Raw genomic sequence first — 8,319 nt, 5'->3', positions numbered from 1 at the left:
CTGATCATGAGTCCGAGTTAATAAAGAAAGTAGTCGATCAGGTGTTGGAAAAGGATGAGTCAGAGGAGTCAATGTCAGAGTCAAGGGCAGAGTCAAAGTCTAAGTCAGACACGTCAAGTCAAACCTCCAAACAGGGCAAAAGAGTTTATAATAAAGAATTCCTATTATCAAAATCTAATTTGGATGACGAAACGTTTAAAGTTGCATATACTTTGAATGATTCTGACAAATTATATTCTGATGAGGAATTTCCAATAAGAGGTGTTAAACCAGAAATGATTAAAAAGGTTTTCAAATTAACAGAAATTAATATTTCTGAAATAAAAGATGTAAATCTTACTGATAAACCTAAAAACTACACCTCAAGAGTTCAACAAAGAGAAAACAAGAAAAAGGGTTACAGTTCTGGTTCTGATTATCGAAAGAAACCAAACCATAACTTGTAATTTCAAAAAGAAAGGTTTAGGATTTATTCCACCAGTAAATCATAAAAATGAAAAATATGTTCGAGATTTTAAATCGAAAATGACTTTTGTTTCAGGTACATCTTCTGAAGAGGAAAAGGAAAAATTGTTTAGAAAACAGTCAAACAGAGATTTTCTTACGAAGAAGCAAGAAGAGATGCAGACTGTTGATCAAAAGAAGGAAACTCGAACCTGTTTTAAATGTGGTAGAATTGGACATCTTGCTATAAAATGTTCACAAGCAATTCAAACCAAACAGGGAGTTTCTAAACTGAAAGAGAAAGTGATTGAGTTTGAACCACCAATTGACAGAACTAAACTTTTCAAAAATTCAAAATTTGAAACTGGTGAATGTTCAAACAGGTTTTATAAGAAGAGAGCATATCTTGACAACCAAAAGTGGGTTGTTAAGAAATCTGATGATGGTTTAGCAATGATTCTGATTCGTCAAAATCAGAGGAGCTATCTTCTGGCGATGACTCTGATTCCACAAAATCAGATGAGCCACAGGTTGTAGAAAAAATGTGAAAAATCAGTACCTCAAATGGATAATGAAAATTTTCCACCATTGAGTGCTGAAAATTTTAAGAAGAAAATTGGTAAGGTTGAAATTTCAAATCAATTTTATTCTGATAAAAAGGTGTTTGATGTTGAAAAGGCCTTTAACCCCAAAGTGAAACATATCTTTGGAAAAATAGTTGACAGAAAAGTCAAAGGGGTTAAAGAGTTCTATGAGAAGAAGTTGGAAGGTAAGAAACCGAGTGTTGGTAACTCGGTATCACCCAAGGCTGGTCAGGCTTGGGTGGATATTTTCTTTGACTGAAAAACCTGACTTGTCGGAGTTCCCAAGTTGGTAATTGTGGAACAGGAATCAGCATCTTTCTTAAAAATTTGTTTCTGAATGTGTTAAAGTGTGACTTGCCGGAGCTTCCAGGTTGGTAAGAGTGGAGAAGGAATTGGCATCATTCTTTGTATCAGATTTGATTGTGCATACTTACAAGTGGTAAATCAGGGACATTAAGTTGTACCTGTTTTTCCTACAAGTGGTATTTTTCTTGAGAAATTCACGAAAAGTGATTTCGTTTTACAAGTGGTAAAGAGGTTTGATCTTACAAAGTGATTAATCAAGATCATTAGTTTGAACTTGATGTAACCTCATTTCAAGTGGTTGAAAAGCAAGATGATGAATTGATCCCCATTTCCTACAAATGGTAAAATCAACAAAACTTATTTTCTGGAAAAACCATTTTGATTAAAACAAACTTAAGTGTTTTGAAATCTTAATGGGAAAATAGTTTGTTGTAAGGGGGAGTTCTGATTGTTTATGCTAAGTGGATGGCGAATTGAAGCGATTCACAACAGTTGTCAAATTTCTTGTACAGTTTGTTTTCAAATTTCTTTAAATGTGTTTGCATTTTAGGGGGAGTAAAAATTTTCAGAAAATCCAAAAACATTAGATAATTTGAAAAAGCCAAAAACATGATAAAATTCAAAATGAGTTTTGTTGTATAAAAGAGGAAATGATAATACATCAGTGGACTATCACAACATGCTAAAGATTTGGAAAGTAAAAATGTGATAAACAATCTCACTGTGGATGTGTTAGTAGGTTTTTATACATTTAATAGATTGTTTTCGAGATATAAACCTAAAATTTCAAATTTGCTTATCTCGTGGGGAACATTTCTTGGATATATGGGTAACCCCCGAAATCTTGTTTGAGAGGTCCCTCTTTCTGAGATACTAGGTCTTAGCATAAATTTTGAAAAATCTAAAAAGATTTTCGACAACTGTTGTTGGAAAGCTGATTTTCAAAGTTCCAAGTGCTAAACATGATGACCATCATTTGAGGGGGAGTATGAGTAAAAATGTTTTGAAAATAATCCTGCATGTGGTTTTCAGAAATGTTTAAATGTTAAATCATTTCATTTCTACAAGAAATTCATCAGAGATCTGCAAGTGGTGCCAGAGGTTGCAAAGTCTTTATGCTATAAAACTTATGTTTGTGGTAGAGTTTATGCAGGTTAGCCAGGTTCCTATACCTGAAGAACAAAATGAATGCCAGGTACTGATCCTGTGTGTCAGGTTTCGATCCAGACTGCGATCCCAGCTGATCGAAAGGGGGAGTTTGTAGATACAATGAGCCAGATTCAAGTCCTGGAAAAGTATATAGGGCCAGGTTGTATTCTTGGACCTGTGGATTGCTGATGAGTTTAAGGAATCAAGAGATCTGATCAAGAAAATTAGATTGCTTAGAGCCAGGTTGAGATTCTGAAGATAAGATCAACATTCAAGGAGAGTTTATTTGAGAAGAGCCTGTTTAATGCTGAAGAAGAAGAAAAGAGATTGAGGATACTTTACAGTGTCAGATACTTCAAAAGAGTTCGAGAGGACTGATAAAGACTTAAGATGCAAAGACTCGACACTTAAGACTCGTCAACATTCGAGGGGGAGTCTGTTAGTGCATGCGTCTGTCGACTTCGTCTTGTATCGAGTCTTGTACTTAGAATATTAGATCATGGCACGTATTTCGAGATAATTGTAATATCGCATGAACATGGTAATTTCGTTTGAAAGTGTGAGATTGTAACCTGCCCGACTGGTGGGAGTGTAATTATCAACCCGCAGTCATTGGTATCGATAGATCCATGTCCATAATTAACATGCTTCGTTTTCCTCTGTGTACGTGCTGGTTATGCGTAAACTATTCGAACTCTATTATGCTATTATCAAACTTGTATGCTCACCTTTACATTATATGTATTAACTTTATTTTAACGTATGTGACAGGCAATTAGGATGCTTATCTGCTAGGAAGGCGAGCTTAGAATAAGCGTCTAGAGCATAGTTGTCTGTAGATCTTGCAGATCGAGTCTCTAGAAGCAACTGAACAATATTTATTTTTATATATTTAAATCTGAGTTGTCGGAACAGAGTATTTGACTGGATTTATATCTGTAATAATTTGTTTGCTATTTGAGGTACGGTATGGGACGTATTATATAAATTAAATAGTGATAATAATTGTTATGGAAACTTCTGGACAATCTGTTTCGCTCAGTGCCATACCCCGATGATTCCGCCATCGGTTGGGGTGTGACGGATTGATATCAGAGCCATAACTATAGGGAATTAGGCTAGACACGACCTAGTCTGGGTCGCTGTCTTAGAGACCTAGACTATAGTTAGGAACCAACAGACCCAGCGTGTACGCTAAATCCTGCTATTCTACATTATCACCACACTCGAATTTTCAATGATGAGAAGGCGATTTGGTCAGGATTAGGTGTGAAAACCGTAAACTCTCGACTAAATTGCTGGATCAATGCTGTTTTATCCACCTATCAAAGGGTTCTTCATTACTTTTTCAATAACAAACGAGGAGAATTATACCAAATCAGGAGTGAAATCCATATTTTGATGAATAATCTCCTCAATTTCACTAAAACAAGGAAGAAATTGCTAAGTCAGGGATTAAACCCGAACCTTGGCAACTTATTCCAACTTTTACTCATCTCACCAAAGCCTCGACGGACTCCAACGACCTGAACTCACGAGTATGACCTAGGGAATACATGCTGGATGCCCAAGAATCGAGGCGAAAAGCACGATCCCAAAGGTCGAAATGTGACGACAAGTCCATTGAGAATAGTCGAATCGCTTTGGGTAATCCATGTCTAGTAGCCGCAGACAATCCGTTTCTCGATTTTCATGTGTTTCGATTCTGAGCCCGCAACTGCTAACTTTGATAACTCGTCGATTTTTATGTGAAGTTTATGTGGTTATATGGTTTTGTGCTTATTTGTTAGTGTTTTGAGATATCTCTGGTTTCGATTTAGCACCTATTGCTTCCGCTGATCTCATAACACCCGCTACATTCCGCTGACAAATCGCTCCGAACTTAGACGATACTATGATGTGATATACGCTTATATGCTATACGACTATACGATTATACGATACTACTCGATATACTATACGCGACCGAAATATACGAACGACACGCGAGCTTTGAATGATAGTTTTCTGTATTCTGACTGCCCCTGTGATTAAATGTGTATGTGCTTCTGTGATTATGTGCTTCTGTGATTATGTGAATCCGTGATTATGTGCTTATGTGTTATGTGATGCGTGTCTCGACGTGTTCCTGAGCTTTAGTAAATAGTAGACGTGCGAGGTAAGATTCGCTTTGTTGTGTCTGAGACCTACGACGATGTCTGTTGTAGACCATGTCGTCACCTGGACACTGAACCCCACTTACCCGCCAAGAGAAGAGAGACCGACGTCTTGCTACTATCATCGCGAAGCAGGTAGCAAAAGCTGTGAGCGACGTCTATGAAAACATCAGCAAATCTTCTGAGGAGTTGAAAACTGAAGCTCTAAAGGATGCTGCCAAGACTGTTTTTAGCTTCAAACAGTTCAAGGCATGCGGACCAAAAGAATTCACCGGAGAAGATGGCCCCACGGCTATGTTTCAATGGTTTGATTCTATCGAAGTCACTCTGCGCCAAAGCGGCTGTCCTGCAAATCTCCGTACCCTAAGCGCAATCGGCGTCTTCCAGTCCCGAGCTCTAGACTGGTGGACGGTCGAACGAAACAAACGCAGGAATGATGCAGCTTACGAGCTGACTTGAGAAGAGCTGAAGGCTATCATGATGGATGAATTATGCCCTCCCCATGAACGCCAATAGCTGGAGGACGAGTTTTGGAACATCAAGCATAAGGACGGAGATAACGCTGCTTTGACTGCACGCTTCAAACAGCTCAGCATTATCTGTCCCGACCAAGTCAAGACGCCCGAGATAGCGATCAAGAAGTATATTCGAGCTCTACCCGATTGTGTTGCCGATTTTATTCATGCTGCAAAGACCTCATCGATCGAGGAAACTTACTTGCTTGCCACCGAAATCAATGACAAGCGAGTAAAATCTGGTTTTTGGGATAAGCCCTCAAAGTCTCTGCATTAGGCTACCACTGCATCGACCACCGACACCACCACTGCTCAACCATCCAACTCATCACGTCGAAAGAAGAAGCACAACAACAGCAGCTCCAGCAACAAGAACTGTGCTGTCACAACCACTGCTGCTCCTCTTCAAGCCGTACCGGCTGAGCAGCAGCCTCATCCTCGACCAGCACCAGCCACTCAAGCGCCGCCAGCAAAGCGTGCTTACACAGGTCCCCACCCGCTCTGCCCAACATGCTCATATCATCATCCAATGGGACTTTCCTGTCGATTCTGCGTGCATTGCAATTTGTACGGCCATTTTACTGCCAACTGTCGTTATCGTCCCCATCAAGCCCCAACTCAAGCCACTACTCATCAAGCTCCACTTCCAGCCTCGCAAGACCAACACGCAGCTCAAGCACCCGCAATCAACACTCGAGTCTGCTTTGCATGTGGTGACCCCAACCACTTTACAAACACTTGCCCGAACAGGGTTGTGAAGCAAGAACCCCAACAGCAACAGCAGCAGCCTCAGCAACAGCAGCAAGCAGCCCGTGCCAGAACCTTCAACATTAATGCTCGCCAGGCCCGGGCTGACAACAACGTGGTTAATGGTATGTTCCTTGTGAATGGTATTTATGCATCATGTTTGTTTGATACTGGAGCCGATAACAGATTTGTGTCGTTTGAATTCGAGAAGCTCCTTAGTCGTAAGCGTTCTTATCTTCCCTCGTCATTTGAAGTTGAAGTCGCTACTGGAAGAATTGTCGCCGTTAATTCTGTTCTTCGTGATTGTACCCTCGAGCTCAACAATCACATATTCCCAATCGACCTTATTCCGATGCAGATCGGAAGTTTTGACATCATAGTAGGCATGGACTTTTTACGCGAAAATCATGCTGAAGTTGTGTGCTTCGACAAGATGATTCGATTCTCACTAGCGAATGGTGATTTATTATGTGTGTACGGCGAAACTGCTTCGAAAAGTCTCAAGCTCGTGTCATGTGTTCAAGCTAACAAGTATCTCCGCAAGGAATACAGAGCTTTCTTGGCCAACATTGTAGTAGAGAAGGAGGAAAGGAAAAGGAAGACAGAGGTTAAAGACGTCCCAGTGGTCCGTGAGTTTCCTCAGGTGTTCCCTGATGATCTTCCGGGATTACCGCCCAGTCGTGATATCGACTTCCGCATCGACCTCATTCCTGGAGCTAACCCCGTAGCCCAAGCCCCTTATCGACTCGCGCCATCCGAAATGCGGGAACTCTCGAACCAACTCCAGGAGTTACTTGAGAAAGGCTTTATTCGCCCGAGGACCTCTCCTTGGGGCGCATCAGTCCTTTTCGTCAAAAAGAAGGATGGGTCGTTCAGGATGTGTATCGACTACCAGGAATTGAATAAGCTGACCATCAAGAACCGATACCCTCTACCCCGCTTTGTTTGATCGGCTACAAGGTGCCTCGTGTTTCTCGAAGATCGATTTACGCTTAGGCTATCATCAGCTACGCATTCAAGAAGAAGATATACCCAAAACCGCCTTTCGCACTCGTTATGGCCAGTATTAGTTCGTTGTTATGCCTTTTGGTCTAACCAACGCACCCGCGGTTTTTATGGATCTGATGAATCGCGTGTGTAAGCCTTATCTTGACCGTTTCATCATCGTATTCATCGACGATGTCTTGATTTATTCCAAATCGAAAGCCGAACATGCGCAACATCTACGTTTGGTTCTCGAGTTACTTCAGGGGAACCAACTCTATGCCAAGTTCTCCAAGTGTGAATTCTGGTTGGAGGAGGTTCAGTTTCTGGGTCACATCATGAATAGTCAAGGTATCCATGTTGATCCTGCGAAGATTGAAACAATTAAGAGCTGGATTACATCAAAGAACCCGTCTGAAGTCCGTTCTTTTCTTGGATTAGCGGGCTATTATCGACGATTTATCGAAGGATTCTCTAAGATCGCTGTGCCGCTTACCGCTCTTACGCATAAAGACAGGTCTTTTGTTTGGGGAACTGAACAAGAGTCTTCTTTTCAAACCCTCAAGCATAAGCTCTGCAATGCTCCTGTTCTCACACTACCCGATAGGAACGACGGTTTCATTGTCTATTGTGATGCTTCCAACCTTGGTCTTGGTTGTGTTCTCATGCAGCGAGACAAGGTTATAGCTTACGCTTCTCGACAGCTCAAAATCCACGAGAAGAACTATACAACCCATGATCTCGAGCAAGGCGCGGTTGTTTTTGCGTTCAAGATTTGGCGACACTACCTGTACGGTACCAAGTGTACGATCTTCACCGATCACAGGAGTTTACAACACATCTTTGATCAGAATGAACTCAATATGCATCAACGCCGATGGGTAGAACTCCTCAACGATTACGACTGCGAGATCCGTTATCACCCAGGCAAGGCAAATGCCGTTGCCGACGCGCTTAGCAGACGGTGTTATTTGCTCAGTATTCGTAATACCCAAGCCCAGCTGTCACACCCCGAATTTCCACGTGTCACCGGTGGGCCCGGTGGGGAGTATCGTGACGTAGTTGATAACATCATAGTCAAACAACACAATTTATAAATGCACAGCGAAAGCAAAAGATAATATTTTACAATCCGAATATAAAGTAATATCAAGTATTACAACGGAAAGTAGAGGATCCACAGGCGGATCTTAAAAATTAATTATTGTTCAACAGACTTTAGACGCCTAGAACTTGCAAGATTCCTTATTAACGCCCTGAGCAGCTTCCAGCCTATTACGTACTTGTACCTGTCACTTAGACTTTGGAAAATACGTCAGTTTTCACTGGTAAATACACTCAACTGACTCATTTGAAAAGAGTTTATGAAAATTGGTTTAGGCGCACAAGGCACAAAACTATTTTGACACTTGATTAAAATGCACAAGGCAAGAT

The sequence above is a fragment of the Helianthus annuus genome, chromosome 1, assembly GCF_002127325.2.
Source record: "Helianthus annuus cultivar XRQ/B chromosome 1, HanXRQr2.0-SUNRISE, whole genome shotgun sequence".
Classification (NCBI taxonomy): Eukaryota; Viridiplantae; Streptophyta; class Magnoliopsida; order Asterales; family Asteraceae; genus Helianthus; species Helianthus annuus.
Note: the sequence above shows the minus strand (reverse complement) of the source record.